The sequence below is a fragment of the Mesoplodon mirus genome, assembly GCF_964341445.2.
Source record: "Mesoplodon mirus genome assembly, chromosome: 3".
NCBI lineage: Eukaryota > Metazoa > Chordata > Mammalia > Artiodactyla > Ziphiidae > Mesoplodon > Mesoplodon mirus.
In genome coordinates this window covers 78,930,243-78,949,803 of record NC_138978.1, presented here as the reverse complement: position 1 = coordinate 78,949,803, position 19,561 = coordinate 78,930,243, and the positions used below count along the sequence as shown (strand labels likewise).

The following is a 19,561-nucleotide window of genomic DNA, read 5'->3' as shown; positions in this document are numbered from 1 at the left end:
CTTTCTCATATTCTATTTTTTTCTTCCTGACCCCTTCAATATCTTATGCTTCCCATTTTTTGCCTTTTTTTTTTTTTTTGCTGTATCCTGAGCAAATTCTTCAGATATATCTTCCAATTCCCTAACTCTCTTTTTACCTGTATCTGCTCTACTTTTATTTATTCACCATGTTTCTAATCTTAATAATTATGTATTTTTTATTTCCAGAAGTAGTATTTTGGTTCTTTCTCAATTCTGCCAGATCTTTTTCGATGTTATTTATTCTTTTTCATGTTTTTGTTTCCCCTTTTTATTTCTTTAAACATTCTAAGCAATTTATATTTCATATATGATAACTGTTCTAATGTCTAGTTCTGTAGTTTCTACTAGCTTTCATTCATGATAGCTTGTTTCCTAGTGTTGTTTGTAATTTTAGATTGTGATCTCATGTTCAGTGGGGCTTTATCTGTTAGACTCCAGTGAGGAGACCTGGGTGACTATCCCTCCAGTGAAGATGCCAGGTGCTCTGAGATGTTACCAATCTGGGACCAATTTAAACTAATTTTCAGCTGAAGTTCCCAGACCATGTAGATAATATAAATTCAAACCCTAAACCTGTGAGATGGGAAGTTTGTGATTTTAACATCTTATGAGCACAGGCCAAGATAGATATTTTCTCGTTTTTCTTCATTGCAGATCGGGTTTTTTTCTAGTCTATGCTTTCATTGAGTAGTATCCCTTGTGAGTCTCACTTTTATGAGAAGTCTCAGTTCCAACTCACTGTCTTTTGAGGGCACTAAGCCTTGTCTCCTGTCCTGCGTAAAGCCCCTGAAACCAAAGCCCAAAGTCACTGAGATAGACAGACTTCCCAGAGTAGCAGAGTTTCAGTGGCAGTTTACCACTCTAAATTCCAGCCCCTCTTTATGTGTGTGTATGTGTGTGTGTGTCCATGAAGATTTCCCTAATTCACATGAGAGTTTGGCCAGGCATTTGAAGTATATTTATTGTATTTTATTTAGGCTATCCAGGTGTTTAGTCTGCCTTATAGCAAGAAACACAATACTACCTGCCTTCTATGAGCATGGGATAGAGTTCTAGGAGACAGAAACATCCATTCATCCAACTATCCTCATTTATTGAATGTTTTTTTCCATGCCAGACACTAATAACCAGGTACACATAAGAATGTGCTGAGGCATGCCCACAGTGATGTGAGGATACAGAAGTAAAAGAGGTCAATTCTGATGAGGGATCTGGGAAGGCTTTGCAGATAAAAAGGGATTGGAGCTGGATAATAATGAGATTACCTAATTTTTATCTAGTGCTTACTCTGGACCAGGGCACTATGGCAAGTACTTCCCATGCATGGTCACCTTATCCTTACAACAAAGCATAAAATTGCCACCATTCTTATCACCCCAACTTTATACCTGAAACACAGAGAATTTGAGTAATATGCTCAGTCATACAAAAAGTAACTGACACTGCCCGGATACGAATTCAAGGAGTTTGAGTCCTGTTCCAAGGCTTTTAGCTATTATGTATTATGCTACATTGTGCTTGAACAGACAGGGATTGGGGGAGGGCATTCCATCCATACATTAAGAAAAATCATTCTGACCTCCTAGATTGTTGTGAGGATTATCTGAAATACTGTAAGGAAAAGCAGGTAGCACAGTGCATACTACACAACAAGCAATAAATGCCGACTTTCTTCCCTCTTTAACCCTCTACCACCAACTTGTCCACAAATTCCTTTAGGGATGGGGCCATACTGTACATGAAGACATGTCCCACCCCCACAGAACCTAGTATTGATGGATGATTGATCCCTTGACTGATTCATTGATTGAATTAATATGTTAGATAGTAGTTTTGGTACTTTGGTTTGTGTTGTGGTTTAGTTCTCAAAGTACTTTTATGTCTATCAGTTCAAGTTATCAGCACGTCAATTCTTAGAGATGGAATGGACATCTGGCTTTAGTGACAAATGTGAATTTTACTGAGGTGGGAATAGCTCAGTCTTGGGAAAAGGGTGAGTACGATGCACATGCAACTGGATGAGAACGAACCAGAAGAGAAGATTCTGAGTGTGGCTCTGGAAGGAGGTGGTGGCAAGAGGCCAGGCTTCTACTCCCGAATGAGCTCTTTAGCTCCAGCCCTGTCATTGTCCCTCTGTGAGAGCTTGGGTAAGGTGTCCCATCTCTCAGAGTTGGCTGCCTCATCATTCAGCCATCACTCAGCACCTGAGTGTGGGTTTCCCTTCACATGACACCCATCACACTTCATGGGGGGTGTCCCTCATTAGACTGCAGACTCCGTGAGAGCAGAGACTCCTTACTCACTTGTAACCCCAGCATCTAGCACATGTCTGACACATCGAAGGTGATCAAATATCTAGTAAATGAGTGGTGAATGAGTGGTTTAGATAAAAAGAAGAAAGAAGAGAGGAGAAACAAGGCCAATGTCACAGGTTCAGATCTAAGGTACAGAGAGAGGAAGCAAGCAGGAAACAGTGAGAAGGCTAAGCCAGAGAGATTGTCCTGTCCATTCAGTAAGCTGGGTACAGTCATGACTGATTATGAAGCACTTTAAGAGTCAGGGGGCTTCCCCAGTGACTATAATCACAGACTGTCCTTTCCATTTGTTTAGCCCAACCTTATTTCAAAGGTAGCACGGACATAAAATTTAGCCCTTGCCTTGCCCAAAGGGCCACAAACTCCAGTTAGTTGAGAAAGCTCTATCAGTGCAGCGTGTTATCAGTGAGAGTTTACACCAGTGAGGGATTGCAGAACACTTTGTGAACATGGCCCTGATCAGCTTTCATCTGCCAAATAAACCTCTGTTCCTTTGGGATCCCCTTTCTCTCACTCTTCAGAGTCCTAGTTCAAAGTCCAGCCTCTGTAATGGCCTGAGCATCTACATGCATTTCTGGGCTCACCTCTGGGGGCAGCTGGTCCTTCCTCCTCACCCTGTTAATTTCCTTTCCTTCTCCCTTGCCCAGGGTCTACCTCAGCAGACCTTCCACAGACCAAGAAGCCACAGGCCGCCAGGAAACAGTCCTTTCTTTTGTCTGGAGCATAGCAATACAGGGTTAGATTTGGCCCAAGGAACAGTATGATTAGATCAGCAAATCAACCCACAACTTATAGAAACAAGATGTGCTTACCCATCCATTACAGTGGATGTCGTGGTTCTTTCCACTTGGTTGGATGACTTACATTAAAACTTTTAGGTGCTGGGTGCAGGTAGTGTCTTTGGGACCAAGGGGATGGGGATCTAAATACACATCCCAGGAGGGAACCAGCTACCAGCTGCAGCTCATCTCGAGTCTGCCATATCTCTTCACCCAACTATGAAAATGACCTAATTGTGTACAGACAACAGCAGTTGTACAGGGAAAAATAATACAGCAATGCAAATATTCAAACCAAATTGGAAAAGCAAAGCAAGAAGGAGCCAGAAAACATTAGATCATTCAAATTGCAACCTGGCCAAGACAGCATCTGGGCATGCATCCTCTGTCCAGCTTTTGTTCACATATCATCCCTAATGCTTCTTTGCATTTATAGAATCATGGCTTGGTATTTGCACAAAACCCTTTGTGTGGCTGCATTCTAAAGAACAAGGTTTTCTCACAGTGTCTCTCCAGAAGGGGCAGAGAATTCCCCAGTGGAATGCTTTAGTAGGCTTCCCGGTCAAAAAGGGCCCTTCTCTCTCGGAAGATGGGTGGAGGAGTGATGTACCTTTGGCCAGCGTATATGTTTTAATTGTGTGACCGGTGCAGGCCATGCTCATTTTCCTTCCTCACTGGGTCATTTCCACTTTAGTTCTGAAAACAAAAAACAATTGATTAAAAAAAGAGCCTTCCTGACTGAACCTTGGATCACCTCTTTGGATCTGGACAAGAAGCGGGGGTGTTCCTACTCCTCTCCCGCTCCCCCCCCCCGACCATATCCTAAAGCTGGTTCAAGTCTGCCTGAGAGTCTGAGGAATAATGCGGTCTCTCCTGGCACAATCTTGTGTGTGTCTTTGTTGAGTGGCCTCCACCCCCTTCTATGGGGAAATCACTCCTGGTCAGGCTCTGGAGTCCGAAGCCCTGGGCAGAACCGGCTCTGCCACTGCAGGATCTTGGACAGAACAGACGACCCCTTAGAGCTCTGGAACTCGCCTGTGTTAAATGACAATAAATAATACTATCTGCCTCCCCGGATTTGTGAGGATGAAATGTTATCAAGGGCTTCTCAGAGCACCTGTCACCTAGTAAGTATTCCAGAAATGGGAGGTTTTCTTGTTATCATCACCACTTGGATGTCCCTCAGCCTACCCACCCCCCATCCCCTCAGTAGTCAATTGGTTACCTCAGCACAAGTCCAGTGAGGAAGCAGCCAAGGAGCGTTCAGGTTTTAGCAGCTGATCCTAACAAGTTTCTTTGGTTCATGAATGTGAAACACAGAGAATAGCGTTTACTCAGTGAAATCCACCCCCCACCCCCATCAGCTGGTGAGTGCTGGACAGACAGTTTTCCCTGGGGAAACGTGAGCAAATCACTGCACAACCCCAGTTGCCTAGAGTTTGCTGGGGATTGTCTTCATGTGGGTGGCGTCTCCATTTGTCAAGACGTAGAAAGTCTTAAACAGCTGGGGCACTGGGAGGAGGGAGAATAAGAGAAGAGAAGCAGGGACCTCAGACAGACAGACCCTCCTTTACCTGCATCACTCAGCGCAGCCGAAGCCTCCGCCCACAGAGTTCCCCAGGAGGTGCACCCGGCGGCTGATCGCAGAAGAATCACAACCCGGGGCGCGAAGGGACGCAAATTACCTTCCCTGGAGCCCTAGGATTCGGGAGCCACGCGAAATAGAGCGGAAGGAAAAAAAAAAAGTCCTGGATTCAAATCCCTTCCCCGCTCCTTTCCAGCGGAGTCTGCTTGGGCAAGTTGCTCTCCTCCTTGAGGCTGGAGAACTTCGTTTGGAAAAGTGGCTGAAAGCAACACCGCCCTGGGACGGTCGTGGGGAGGATGAATGGGGTGCGGAGGCAGCGCGCGGCGACTGCAGGAAAGGACGTCCCCGTAGCCCCGGTCCCTCCCCTACCGCCACCCGCGCTCCTGCGGGTCAGGTCGCGCCCGGCCTCCAGCGTGGACCTGACCCGGCTCCGTCGCGCAAGCGGCTCTCGGGTTCCACGAGGCCCGGGCCACTGCCCCGGGGGCTCCGCGTACGTCAAGCGCTGGCGGCCAGGGCTCCTGGGCCGGGTCTGACGCGCGCGCGCGGCGGGCAGGGGCCATTGTCCCGCGGGAGGGCCCGCGCCGCCCCGGCGGCTCATCGGTCACCGAACTGGGGCCCTGCTTAGTCACAAGTGTTACAACCCAGTTTCTGATGTTCTAACATTATTGCCTGCAAAGAAAAGTCTTAAAGAGAAGAACCCTAGTTTGTGTTTGTATTTGTTGCCATGGGGTTCAGTTCAACTGTACACAGACGTAGTTGTTTTTTTTTTTTAACTTTTCAAGCTGTGTACTTCAGTGGACAAAGATTACACACCATATTTGTGTTGCAGTGTTGCTATGGAAGTGCATATGGTTTTATTTGGTAGAAATTTGCAGAGAAATCTAAGGAAGTCATATGTATGCATGACAAACATGAAGTTTCAGAAGACAGGATTCCAAACAAATTAGAATTAAGAGGGCTTTTGACAATAGCTTGAAATCTGGAACGCGGGTGCATGGATGCTGCTCTACCTGCATGGGCTCTAACCCAGGAGGCAGAGGTTTTGGAGTCTTAGAGTCAAGAATTTAACCAGTTCTGCCACTTACTAGCCATGTGAGTTACTTGGGTGAGTTACTAAGCCTTGGCTGACTTCTGCTTTCCTCATCTCTGAATCAGGGAGCCATTACCCCCACCTTGCATTGCTGATGTTGAGAGGAAACAAGATAACAGGTCTTGAGCACTGTATACAGTAAGTGCTCAATAAATGGTAGGCATCCTTGTGGAGTGGTGATAGCAGTCCTATTAAGCTCCAAGGGTGTGGGCTCATTCATCAAACTATCTCTGGGGCTTTGAGGCTTACAGCGTTTGGGGGAAGCCAAGGAGGTTCAGTGCTGGCTAACCTTGGTTTTGTGGACAATTGTCATCAGGCTGGACCATCACTGAAAAGTATAGACTTCAGCTGCCAAAGGAATTGAAAGGTGGTCTGCTGCAAACAATGAGGGTGGCTCGTCGAGGCAAGCGGGTGACACTTGCCAGGAGAGGCCTCTCAGCGTCTGGCTCCAATTCCCACCCCCGACTCCATGTTGTCAGCAGTCATCTAGCCCCTCATAGGCTCCAGCACCCCTGAGAAAACAGAAAACCATTCTGCAAAGTATTCACACCTGAACACTTTTAGAGGGCTGGGTAGTGATTATAATCTTAACATTTTAAAATCTTCATTTAAATCTTCAAGTTAATTCATGTAGATTGAAATCTGCCAGGGAAGTACCCTGCATACACTTTTTGTCTGGCTTGCATTTTGAAAGGTTCACAGACCTGTTGGAATGCTGTCTTCCCCACCCTCACTCTTCTCCAATACACACAGTAGAGGTTGGCAAAACAGTGAGAGCTTGTGCTAACCTTGGTCAAGTTACTGGATCTATCTGGGGCTCTGTTTTCTGATCTGGAAAATGAAGATGCTGGATTAGGTGATTTCTGAGGTCCTTCTAGACCTAAATGACTATAACTGTCATTCTTCTACCTTGAATAGAAAACAAGAGGTCTTTCAGTATTCTAGAGGTTCTAACTAACCTACATTAGAAAACAATGAGAAAAAAAGGCTATATCCTCCCACAACCTGGCATTCTAGTTTCTCAGCCCCTTGAAGGGCCTTCAGAAATAAACATCTAAAATATGCTTGAGATTGTCTTCATGTCGGTGACATCTCCATTTGTCAAGACGTAGCAAGGCATGCCCTTCTCCCTTGCCCCAACCCAGGAACTCCACAGTTGGGCAAACTCTTCCTCCCCCTGCCAAGGCTGTTTGAATGGACTTCTGTCTTTGTGTCTGCTTTTTCAACACCTTCATTATGACTCAAGTCACTTTTTAAAAACTAATATATGCGAAAAGGGGGAGAGGGACCTAATGAATTCTGTTTTTAAACTACAAGTCATATAACTTTGTCATCATTCTGTGTATAATTCAAAGGAAGTTTTTTTTTTCTTCTGGCAAAATTAAAGGACAAATGTTCACTCATTCAATCTACATAATAAAATGATCAAGGTGTATATTTAGATAGTGACTATGTTATATAAATCTCTTTCTAATGAATATATATGTATTACTGCTAGAATCTTAAACTTGAAAAAAAAAATGTCTGCCACAAATTGCTAATGATAACAGTCCCTTCCTTAGTCAAACAGATACTGCCTCTTTCACTGAGGACATGGGACATTAGCAGAGTTAGCTGGCTAATGATGTCCACTGTGTATCTAATGTTAGGATTACTAATGACTCAAAACCCATAAATTTTCCTCTTCCTTCTGCCCCTGACTACTTTGATCTCGGGTCACACGTTGGCTGAGGCATGGGAATGAAAACTGGCTCACCTTGACGCTGTTCGCAGCTCTGCCATTACCCAGCTATGTGACCTGGGACGAGATTTTACCCTTTCTGGACCTAGGTTTCCTCATCTGTAAAGTGAAGGACTGGGGCTTGGGCCATCTCTAACCTTCTTGCACTAACAGTCAAGGGTTCGGCTATTCTCCAGCCTGGAGAGGTTATCTGCTGCTGCCAGCTACTGTTGGTTCTTGGAACTTCTATTCACAGGAGCCTGATTCTCAGACTCCACCAGCTCTAAAAGCCCTTGGCCCTTGCACTCTATACTGCCCTTCCAGGAATCAAGACTGAAGCTTTTGCTCAGACTTGGGTTCAAAACCCCAGAGTCAGTGAGAACCTCCTCCCATTTCAAGACTAATTCAAGAACTACAGCCCTTCCCAAGGTAGGTAGGTCATATTTCCTGTGTGTTTGTTCTGTCACCCGATGTTTGCTTATCTTCTGTTCAATCCTTCGGGTGAACATTCCATTTTCTTTTTTTTTTTTTTTTTTTTTTGCCTTCCTCAGATTCCAGCCAGTTGAGATTGTGGACCGCTATGAAAATGTTCCCTGTGGGCATTTCTCATCTCCATTCTCTTTTTAAAGACATTTCCAGGAAGGACTGTGATATAATTCCGTGGAATAGCACCAAACAGGGTGGTATGTATCCAGGAGTAGCCTCCACAGGCTCCTGGGCCAGAGAAATAGCAGCCCCCAGTGATACGACCTGAGAGTGGGCAATGGCCTTGGCAGACCCTTCCCGTCCCTGACCCACTGTGGGAGTGCGTGCACCCTTTCCCCTTGTCTGCAATGGGTATCAAACACCTTTCAATACATACAAGGTTGAAAAGCCACTAGAAAGTAACACACCTTATACAGTACTCTACTACTCATCAAAGAAAACCTTTATACAGCACTTAAATGGAATATTCTTTCTGGAGTTGGAGAAGACTTATTTTCAACTTCTCCCACGAGCTCTTTGCTCTTCTTTTCCTATGCTTATCCTTCCTTCCTTCTCTCTCTTTCAACATTCTAACTGAGAGCTGGGAGATGATTTTGGGATTATCTTGGTTTTTCTGTAACTTTTTTTGCTGCTAAAATAATGGAATGAGGGCTTCCCTGGTGGCGCAGTGGTTGAGAGTTCGCCTGCCGATGCGGGGGACGCGGGTTCGTGCCCCGGTCCGGGAAGATCCCACATGCCGCGGAGCGGCTGGGCCCGTGAGCCATGGCCGCTGAGCCTGCGCATCCGGAGCCTGTGCTCCGCAACGGGAGAGGCCACAACAGTGAGAGGCCCGCATACCGCAAAAAAAAAAAAAAAAAACTGAATGAGATCCTGACCAGTTTGGAAGGATACCCGGCAGCCACTATAATTATTTGTTACGGGCTGACAGGTAAATAGAGAAGAGGTCTTTTGGAGCTCATGCAATGAAGCCTTGCGCGAGAAGGCCCATGTGGGGAAAATGAATGACTTCAGCCAAAGCAAGAAGCACAGTATTATTCTGGTAAAACAGAGTCTGCCGTAGGGCACGTCTTTGCCTCCCCCTCTTCTGCTGGACCCAGTGCAGGCAGCATGTGGTGCTCGGGAAAGGCCTTTCTGGAAGGGCAAACCACAAGAATGCAGTCCTGCGTGTTGCCTCCTGAGCCAATCAGGGCAACGACGACTGGCCCACATGAACGTGCAGATTGGTTCTGCTGTTTAACAGCTCATTCTGGGAATAGATACTCCTGTCATTGCCAGGCTAGTGGTGGGAGTGAGGTTGGGGACTGATTTGAAGTTTGGGATTTCAAGTTCATACGTGGCCAACCCAGGTTGGACAGTGTGTCCAGCTTGCCCTGTTGGTACCTTGTTCCTGCCCTGTGTATACAATTCCTTTGCCAAACTGGTATTTTGTCCTGAGTCTTAGGGCACAAGAGAGCAAACAAACAGATGGAATACATTAGCTACATCTCTTTTCTTAGGCCCTCTGCCGATATTAGTTAAAGCTGCTTTGCTCTTTACTTGGAAGTAGTTTGAACTCCACTTTCAAAGTAACATTTGCAAAGGGAATGCAAACCAGTGCTTTGTCATGATTCTTCATTTTCAGGGAATCTGAGATTTGAGTTCTTGGCTGAGTGAATGAGGCCTAAAAAGGCATGTCTTACTGAGCTGTGGCTGCAAAGATGCTGATCAGAAAGGAAGGCTGCTGCTTCTTCCTCCCCTCTGCTCACTCCCACATAAGCCCTCTCAACACCGGGCTGCTGGTTTTCATCATTAGCTGCATCTGGAGGTGAATTTTGGCTGTCTGGGAACTCTTTCAGATATTTACCAAGCCATTTAGAGAAAGCCCAGGGGTTGTGAGGGCGAGATTGAGTGAATGTGTGTATGACATGCAAAACCTCAAGCCGACAGAGATGGTCTCATTGGCAGCAGCAAGGGTCTTGATTTATTCAAAGATGTTGTTAAATATCAGCTGAAGGTAAGTGACATGGATGGATCTCACCAGCATAATGGTGAGCAAAACGAGCCCTTCACAGGAGTATATGCAGTATGATTCTTTTCATAAAAGCTACATAAACAGGCAAACCTAATCTAGTCTGTTAAGATGTCAGGTGTGTGGTTACGCTTTGGGAGGGGATGGGTCGTGCCTGGGAAGGAACCAGAGAGGGACTTGGTGGAACTGGTAATGTTCTGTTCCTCGATCAGGGTGCGAGTTATACAGGTGTGTTCAGTTTGTGAACATGTATTCAGTGGTATTCTTGCAGTATATGCACTTCCTATATGTATACTATATTTCAAGTTGTTACTGAGAGGCTGTTCTATGTATAGAGGAGTGGAAAGATCTCCAAGGTATACAGCTAAATGGGAAATGCAAGAAGCAGAACAGAATGTAGAATATGTTATTATTGGTGTAAAAAATATATATGGGCATATAATTGTATATGAATAGAGCACCTCTGGAAGGCTACTGGGAAGAGTGAGTGCCCCGGGGGTGCCTGGATAGAGAGGTGGGAGAAGAACATGCTTTTTACTCTACGTCCTTTTGTGTCTTTTGAATTTCATATCATGTGCTTGAATATTTTATTCAAAAAATTATTCATTAAAATATTAATTAAAGAGGACATTATGCTAAGTGAAATAAGCCATAGAAGGACAAATACTGTGTGAGTCCACTTATATGAGGTACCTAGAGTATTCAAATTCATGGAGACAGAAAATAGAATGGTGGTTGCCAGGGGCTGGAAGGAAGAGGGGATGGAGAGTTTTTGTTTCATGAATGGACGCAGTTTCAGTCTGGGAAGATGACACATGTTCTGGAGATGGATGGTGGTGATGGTTGCACAACAGTGTGAATGTACTTAGTGCCACTGAACTGCACCCTTAAAAATGGTTAAAATGGTAAATATTCTGTTATGTATATTTTGCCACAATAAAAAATATATATATATTTGTTAAGGCTAAAGTCGTTATGAGGGAAACTTCTATCTGCTAGCTCTGTCATTTGCAAGCTGTGTGACCTGAGGAAGTTACTAACCCTCCCTGTGTGTCCATTCCTTTGTTTCCTCATCTGTAAAGTGGGATAGCATTAGTACCTATCTTATGGGAAGAATTGTAAGAATTAAATGAAAGAGTACATGTAAAAAGCTTAGAATAGTCCTTGGAACAAACGTGCTTAAGAAATGTTGCTTATGGTTATTATCATTTTTGCAGACTTCTAGGTGTAATACCATCCCTTTCATATTTTGTGGAAAGAATCTATATACATGTGTGTGTGAGTGTGTGTGTGTGTGTGTGCAGCTAATGTACTCACTCATGCACCCATCATGTGTTTATCAAATACCTTCTGTGTGCCGGACATTGTGCTAAGGGTTGGGTAGACAGTGATGAGCATGGATTGCCAGGGTATCTAATGGTGGTGACGATGAGACTCCTGTTTAAATAGGCAGGTCGCAGGCGGCCTCTCTGAGCAGGTGACAGTTCTGAGTAGCTAGTAGCAGAGTCCTGAATGGGCCAGACACACAAAGACTAGAAGGACTTTCCTGACAAAAAAAGTAGAATGCTGCAAGATCCCAAGTTTGAAGGCCCTTTGTGGGTGAGTTAAGGAGGAGAGCAGTGTGAGAGGAGGATGGAAGATACATAGAAAATTCTAGATAGAGGGGGAAGGAACTGTTCAGAGTGGTTTCTGCTAGGGAGTGGGACTCAGGGAGGTGTAGGGAGGAGGGTGTGGAGTAGAGAAAAGGAATTTCGCTTTTCACCTCGTTCCCTTCTACACTGTTTGAATTATTTGCCATAAGCATGTATCTTATTATTAGGGGGAAAAGCAGGTTAATAAAAAAATTGAGGAATTTTGATGATTAATAGTAAGGAATCTAATAACCTTTCCTTCTTTCAAGAATCACCTCATCTCAACTCTCTAGTTACTTTCCATGCATCAAGAGAGTAATGTCATTGATCTGAAGTTGCCTTCTCCTCCTATGTATTCAACCATCTCTCTTTTTGAGCTGCTAATAGTTTTTTTCAGTTGCCTGCAGTGAAACCCTTCAATCCTCTCTTCCACTAGGACTATTTTTACTTTTTTTAAAAAGACCTTTCAAATTCATGTAGGATTCGTACTTTGTGGTCACTGCAATGGCAGATGAGCCCAGGGGCAGGTGCTCAGCCTTTTGGCCAATTGGAATAGGAGGAGAGAGGCGAGGGGGACCAAGGGACTGAGGGAGAAGAAAGAAATAAAGCACTGGGCCTGCGAAACGAACCCCAGAGGCTCTCTGGGGCTGCATGCGTCCCTTGTCTGTACCTCCGCTGGGGCGCCCAGCGCCTTGTCTAAGTCAGGCAGGAGTGAGAGTTTCCCTGTAGAGTGTTCCGAAAGGCAAAGAGGTTCGCTTTGGCCAGATAGAATTCCAGCAGTGCTAAGACCACTTAGACCCAAACTTTTGAGTCAAGACAACTGATGACTGATGACGTGCTCTAGGACAGATCACCAAATAGCCCGAGGCAGTGTCGGGGGCGGGGTGTGGGGGTGGGGGTGTGTGGGGGGGTTGATCTGGAAGTCTCCTGGCATTTTCAATCCTCTAAAGTGAGCTGGAGTTAGGAAGGAGGAAAACAGAGCATCTGATCCGTTCTTGGCCTCCCTACCTTGCTGACAATGTCATTGCCTACATGGCCCAGGAGAAATAAGGTGAATAACACCAATCTGGAAACTTGCACTGGGCTGTTTGTATGCCCAGACCACGTCCTAAATGTTTCTTCAGTGTCCCCTTTGTTTATTCTCTGGACATTTTGATACATGTTTCCCATCCAGAACAAGTACTTTAGTTGCAGCTTTGTCTTTGGCATCTGGTCAGATGTGACACTTAGGTTTCTTCTCTTCTGAGCCTTGGCACTGCCTTTCCCACTGTGTGCCACGTCCCAGTCCTCCTCCGCCAGACAATTCCACACACTGCAGGGGAGCTTTTCCTTTCAGGTGTAACCCATGCAATCCTATTCCAGGAAGACTTCCTCTCTCCCCATCACTGTGTTTAGAAAACTCACTCTTGGGCCTCCCTGGTGGCGCAGTGGTTGAGAGTCCGCCTGCCGATGCAGGGGATACGGGTTCGTGCCCCGGTCTGGGAGGATCCCATATGCCGCGGAGCGGCTGGGCCCGTGAGCCATGGCCGCTGGGCCTGCGCATCCGGAGCCTGTGCTCCGCAACGGGAGAGGCCACAACAGTGAGAGGCCCGCATACCGCAAAAAGAAAAAAAAAAAAAAAAAGAAAACTCACTCTTTGCCAACTATGAGTAATGATATTAGTAATAAGCTAATATTTATTGAGTGCTTATAATGTATCAGGCAATATTCTGAGTGCTTTACAAGGATTAACTCATTTAATCTTTATCTTTATCATGACTCTTTGAAGTAGGTGTGGTTATTGTCCCTGTTTACAGTTGAGGAAACTGAGGCCTGAAAGGATTGCTTCCACAGCTTTCCTTTCTGCTGGGGTCTCTGATCTGAGCAAGCCAGCCATTCTCTGTGCACATCAACAGCCCCTGCCTGGGGGCCTGGCTCTTGGTGAATAATCTCTCCTTGATCTCCTTCACTCCTCATCTACTTTCACATCCTAAGCAAAAAATGTGTCCCTGGATTCCTCCTGCCAGCTCCATCTGTGAAGCATGTGAACCGATGTTTGAATAAGAATGACTAAAGGGGAAAGCGGTTTTATGAACTTCGGACTGTGAGCTCAAGGAAGAGAGTGAGTCAGGCCTCCACATTCCTAAAATACTTTTGGGAGGCTCAGTGACCTCAGACAATAAGAACCTGAGGCCGAGCTCTCCGGACGTCCTTGGGAGGCCTCCCACGAGGAAGAACGCGAGGGCGGCCTCTCGTGTGCCGCGCTGTGCGGGGGATTGAGGGCCACCACCCGGCAGAGTGGCCCGCAGCTACCGAGGGCCTCCACGCTTCTGCCCAGGCTGTTCCCTCTGCCTGGGATGCCTTTCCCTAAGCTCTCGTCCACTCCTGTCTCCTCCTTGGGCCGCTCCAGGCAGAATCAGAGGCTCCACAAGGCTTTGTGCATGCCTCTCTCACCCCCAGACTCCGGGCTCCTAGAGAAATGAGCTGGCAACCTGTCTGCCCAATACACTCCTTAGACCTCTGAGGTTGGCGACAGCTCCAGGGTGGAGGGAAAAGTCCCGTCCTGGGAGGTGGGAGATGTGGGTTCTGGTCTCATCTCTGTCCTTGGCTATGCTGTGTAACCTCCTCTCACATTCCTGGGGAATTAAAATGATTTGTTTTGATCTGCCTCTTCCACAGATGGTGACCTGCCGAAGGACAGGGACATTTAACCCCAGACACTGGTCTCAGCAAGGAGTAGGCACACCTCTATTAAATAAGTTTAAGTAATCGTGGACAAATCTTTCTCCTTGGCTCTTACCTCCATCCATCCCTTTCCTTACCAAGTTTAACCCCATAATTGGCCTGGTGTACAACCATCCACAAAGGGAAAGGATCATCCACCAAATCAAAAAAAAAAAAAAAAAGTGACTTTTCACGTGTGTGTTGTGAGAGCAGAGCGAACCAGAGGCTGCACATGTCTGAGTTCTGGCACCACACGTGTGAAATGTGAAGAATGACTCTCACTCAAGATGAACCACATGTTACTGCAGGGAATCCTTCCGAGATCCTTGAGCAGGGAATGAGTGAGAGGCTTTACTTGGGGCCCATTTTGTGGATGGAAAAGCTGAAGTCAGATTCACAAGCAAGAGAGTTCTCCAATAGCTGCAGCCACTTTCTTTTTTTTAAAATAAATTTGTTTGTTTATTTATTTTTGGCTGCATTGGGTCTTTGTTGCTGCATGCGGGCTTTCTCTAGTTGCAGCAAGCGGGGTCTACTCTTTGTTGCTGTGTGCGGGCTTCTCATTGTGGTGGCTTCTCTTGTTGCAGAGCACGGGCTCTAGGCACGCGGGCTTCAGTAGCTGTGGCTCGCGAGCTCTAGAGCACAGGCTCAGTAGCTGTGGCTCCCGGGCTTAGTTGCTCCGCGGCATGTGGGATCTTCCCGGACCAGGACTCGAACCCATGTCCCCTGCATTGGCTGGCAGATCCTCAACCACAGCACCACTAGGGAAGCCCATGCAACCACTTTCCAAAATGAGCAGTAAGTGAAGGTTAGAACCAGGACACAAAACTAAATAGGCTGTGAGTTGTTGGTCTAAAGGCCAAGACTTAGGTGCTCCAGTCCCCTGACTCCTTAGGAAAAGTGCTTTCCACGGTCCGCCCACCACACTGGTTAAAGCTACTGAGATTGGCAACAGCACCCAATGCCAAGGAAAAAGCCCTGCCCTAGAAGTGGGAGATGTGGATTCTATCCCCATCTCTGGCACTAATGAAGTCAGTGGCCTTGGCCATGTCGCAACCTCCCTTGTCACCTCACCTGCGACCTGAAGAGGTTGGGCTGAGGGTCTGTGACTCCTGCTCACTTCTGCTCTCCTGTGTCATCTGCACAAATGTTTCTCCAGTGACCAGTCTGGCGCTTGCCCCAGCCTCTACTTTTACATGTAAAGGGGCTGTCACCTGTCAGTTCCAGCCTCCATGACAGGAAGGAGGGAGTGTGAGTAAGTGCAGGTACATATTGGCACACATTCAGTCAGGCAAATGGGACTTTTATTGCCTAAATGAGTTTAAAATTTAAAAATGAGTTTCAGGCTGAACAGGGGAGGCCCCCTTCCCCCATCCCATCCTTGCCTTCATCCTTGCCCACTGGCCCACCCGCACCCCACACTCCCACCCAGTGGGGGCCTTTCTGTCATTCTGGCCTCCAGTGGAAGCTGCCTGAGGAAGCTCAGTTCTGCCATCCTAATCAGAGCTGCCCTGGTTCACCCTGCTGCACCTGCCAGATGCCACCTCCCAAGTAGTTAATGATCTCCCCATTGGGCAGAAGAGCCTTTTAATAATTTACCAGAGTAGATAAAGAAAAAAGCATAGTTCTCTACTTGGAGGCCAGTTAGGCTGGCAATTCAGACAGTATGGATGGAGTTAAGATTGACTTCAATTTCAAACCTAGCTCTTTTGTATAGGATTCCTGCCTTATAGCTATGTATTTAAAGTCTTATCAGAATCTTCATTCATATATTTAAACATCCCAGCCCCACTGTATGATCAGCACTTCGGGGCTCCTTCACTGCTTAGGGGAATTAGCTGCATAAAATAAAAGAAACCAAAATACCCTAGGATAAAATGAGATTTAAACATTTAAAGAACTCCAGAGAAAGAAAAGTTACTTTGCATTGTCTGACTTCTTGAGTTCCTTATTAGAATTTGAAAAACAATTTTTTGCAGGGAAATGTACATTTCTTTGAGTCAAGAGTGCAGATTCCAAGAGACGGCAGTGTGGTGCAGTGATAAAAAAACACATGCTTTGGAATTAGAGATCTAGGTTGAAATCCGGCCTTCAACAAACTGTGAGACTTTGAAGAACTTACTGAGGTTCTCTGAATCTCTTTCCTTATCTGTAAAATGGGAGTAATAATTCTGTCCTTGGGATTTTTTTCATGAACCATAAATATGTAAAGAACAACCTGGCACACAGTAGACAATAAATGAAGCAGCCTCCTCCTCATCTCCCTCATCATCATCAGGCTTGCCCATATCCAGAAAAATTTGGATTTTGAAGACATGAGAAAAAAAAATACTCCCTCTCAAAAGTTTAACAATGAAGTTTAATAAGGGTAAATATGGTAGACTGTAACATTTGTGGCCCCCAATGAACCACACCTCATGGAATCCATGACTTTGTGCAGTTCCCTTCCACATTGATTCTGGGTTTGACCATGTGACTTGTTTTGACCAATGATGTATCAGTAAGTGCCATACTCAGAGGTTTAATAGGTGATAGCATACTGGGGCTGGTCTTCCTGGAACACTCCCTCTCAGAAGCCAGCTTTTGGCTGTAAAGAAGCTCAGGCTAGACTACAGAAGATGAGAAGCCACTAAAAGAGAGACCCTGGTGGATAAGGGCCCATCTCAGACATTCCAGCCCCAGCCAGGCTCCTAAATGAGTGAGGAACTGCAGGAGTAACCATCAAGCTAAACCTAGTCAAAAAACAAAATAAGTCACTGTTGTTTTAAGCCACCAAATTTTGGAAGGGTTTGTTACACAAATACCAAGTCCTAAATTTACATTAAGGAAGGTCAACAATATAAGTAGAAATGGCAGATTATCCTTACAGAAGTTCACAGGAACTGGACCATGGGATTTCAGTTAACCATAAGAATTGACATACTGCTAAACAAACTAAATGCAGGCTTAGCCTGCTTTCATTAAACAAATGAACTGGTTGATGGACCATACAGTTATTAAGTGCCTGCTGGTTACCAGGCTTTGTGTCGGGATCTGGGGATACCAAGAAACTTAAGACCCAATTCTCCTGTACCATGTTGTCTCTTGGATTCTGAAATTTAAGTCTTTACTTGCGTTGGGGGCTGGGAAGACAAGAGAGTAAGTGCTCACAGTTTAGTAGGGAAGGTGGATATGTAAATAGAAGGTCCCTTAAGGAACCAGATAGACTTGTTGGAGTCGGCACTCAGGGAAGATCTAGTGGGCTCTGTTAACCCACCAATATCCCATTTTTAGAGTGACCTTGACAAAACTCAAGTGTATCTGGGAGCAAACAACCAGGAAATGAAGGCCTGAAGACCAGATCATGTGAGGGATAATTGTAGCCACCATAAATGTTTCTCCTAGGAAAAAAACAAGGAAAGGAAAGAAAGGCTGGGAGTGCAGTTGGGGATGGAGGATGGAGCACCTACTTAGAGGACTTTAACTATGACATAAGGAAGAGAATTAAATTCATTCTGAAAAGCGCTAGGAGGAGAACCATAAACAGTTACTAAAAGCTATAGGAAGATGGGGTTCAACTTAATATCAGAAGAATGGCTAGCATATCTGGAGCATGAACTGCAGAAAGAGGCAGAGTGGGCACTATCTCTGTCACTGAGAAAGGCTGGGGTCACCCCCTACCAAGCAGGTGGGGAGAGGCTTCTGGCAGTAGGTGGAGTCAGAAACCTCTAAGTCTCTCCCAAGTGTAAGGGCCCCCCGTTCATTCCCAAAGCTCTGTCATCCTCATCCTGACTGAATAATCTTATGAAGTAGAACAGATGACACCGGTCTGCCAGCAGTGAGTGGGAGAATTGTCTACCGATGGTGCAGGAGGCCCAGCCCAGAGATTAGGGGTATGAGCATTCAAGCCTCAGAGACCCATACCCACTCCCTTAAATGTCTCTCACCGCTCTGAAGGGCTCGTGAGAACTTGTGTTTTCCAGGAATTATTTATCACGCCCTGGAGGCAGACTCAGAGGAACAGGTCAGGCAAATATGAGCCTGAAGATTTAGCAAGTGTGGACAGTTCAGGAAGGGCGAGGGACGAGGACTAAGCGAGTGTAAGGAAGTCATTTGGCATTTCTGGTCAGGTGTTCTGCTCTGTCCCAGAACCGCTGTCAGGGTACCTAACTGGCTCTCTCCTGCTTCTCTCACCCTCTAGCCTGTAAAACTATAGGGGAGATCTTTCCAGGGATGTGGGCCCCATTTCCTGTTGGTGGGTCCTGCAGCGCCAACGGTACCAGGACTAGAGACAGGACTACAGATTCATAGGTTCATGGGAAACAGCACATCTGGGAGGTCAAGTTTAGGATTTCCCGGAGACCTTGCAATTATGGGCCCAGTCAAGGGCCGTCTTCTACCTCTCAGTCACCGGCTCTGGGAAGAATGAAGGGAGGAGCTGCAGAGAGCCCTCTGACCCGTCTTTCTCGGGGGCTTCTCAGGCTCTTGCACAGCTGTGCCTTTTCACAGGCTGTTCTCACCACCCCGGTTTCCCTTTCTCCCTTCCCCTTTTCTACCAAGACCCAACTTCCAGATTCTACCCCCTGTAAAACCTGCCCCAACTCTCTCAGGCCGAGGCAGCCTCGTATCTTTCAGCAGAGCTTACTGTAACTAGACTGTGAGGCCAGAAACTGTCTTGTTCACCTCTTTCTTCCCCAGAGGAAGGGGCCCAGAACCTGGAGTGTCTCTGATGCTCAGTACACATGGTGGAACGTGCGGCACGCTCCCTCACCCCCATACGCGTGGCACATGCTCACCGATGCTCTGTTCTGTGCAGGGCACATACCTGCATTATCGCTGTGGCCCATCTCTCTCAAGTTGGAATGCAACTCTGCTCAGAAATAACTTCATTCTAAAGTAAATGAAACAAAGGCAACTATGGTTTCCATCTGTTCCCTCAGCAATGGGGAAGGCCTGGCACCTGGGGGAGGGGATTTGGTCTAACGGGGGCCTGAGCAGACCAGGAACCCTCAAAGAAGAGAGGCCAGTCGCGGCAGAAACCCTTCAAGCCACTGACCCAGCACAAAGGCTCTGCTGTGAGGAAACTCAATATAAGGGTGTGCCTTGCTCCTTGGGAACTCGATACACAAAAATCCGAAGTCATAAAATAGATAAATCTGTGGTGGTTACTGACTTCACAAGAGGACTCACCAGCAGCCCCTCTGAATAGCCAGCTCCCACAGTCTACTTTACCTCTGATTTTATTTT

The 19,561-nt window shown here is 46.2% G+C and overlaps 1 long non-coding RNA gene across 1 annotated transcript; it reads right to left on the bottom strand.

Annotated features, from left to right (window-relative positions):
- Positions 1-1,093: 1,093 nt before the first annotated feature.
- LOC309801459 lies at positions 1,094-4,419 on the bottom strand. The gene is made up of 2 exons (XR_014293594.1): positions 4,341-4,419; positions 1,094-3,811 (listed from the first exon to the last, which is right to left on the bottom strand). It is a non-coding gene; the product is annotated as an uncharacterized lncRNA (long non-coding RNA).
- Positions 4,420-19,561: the final 15,142 nt, after the last annotated feature.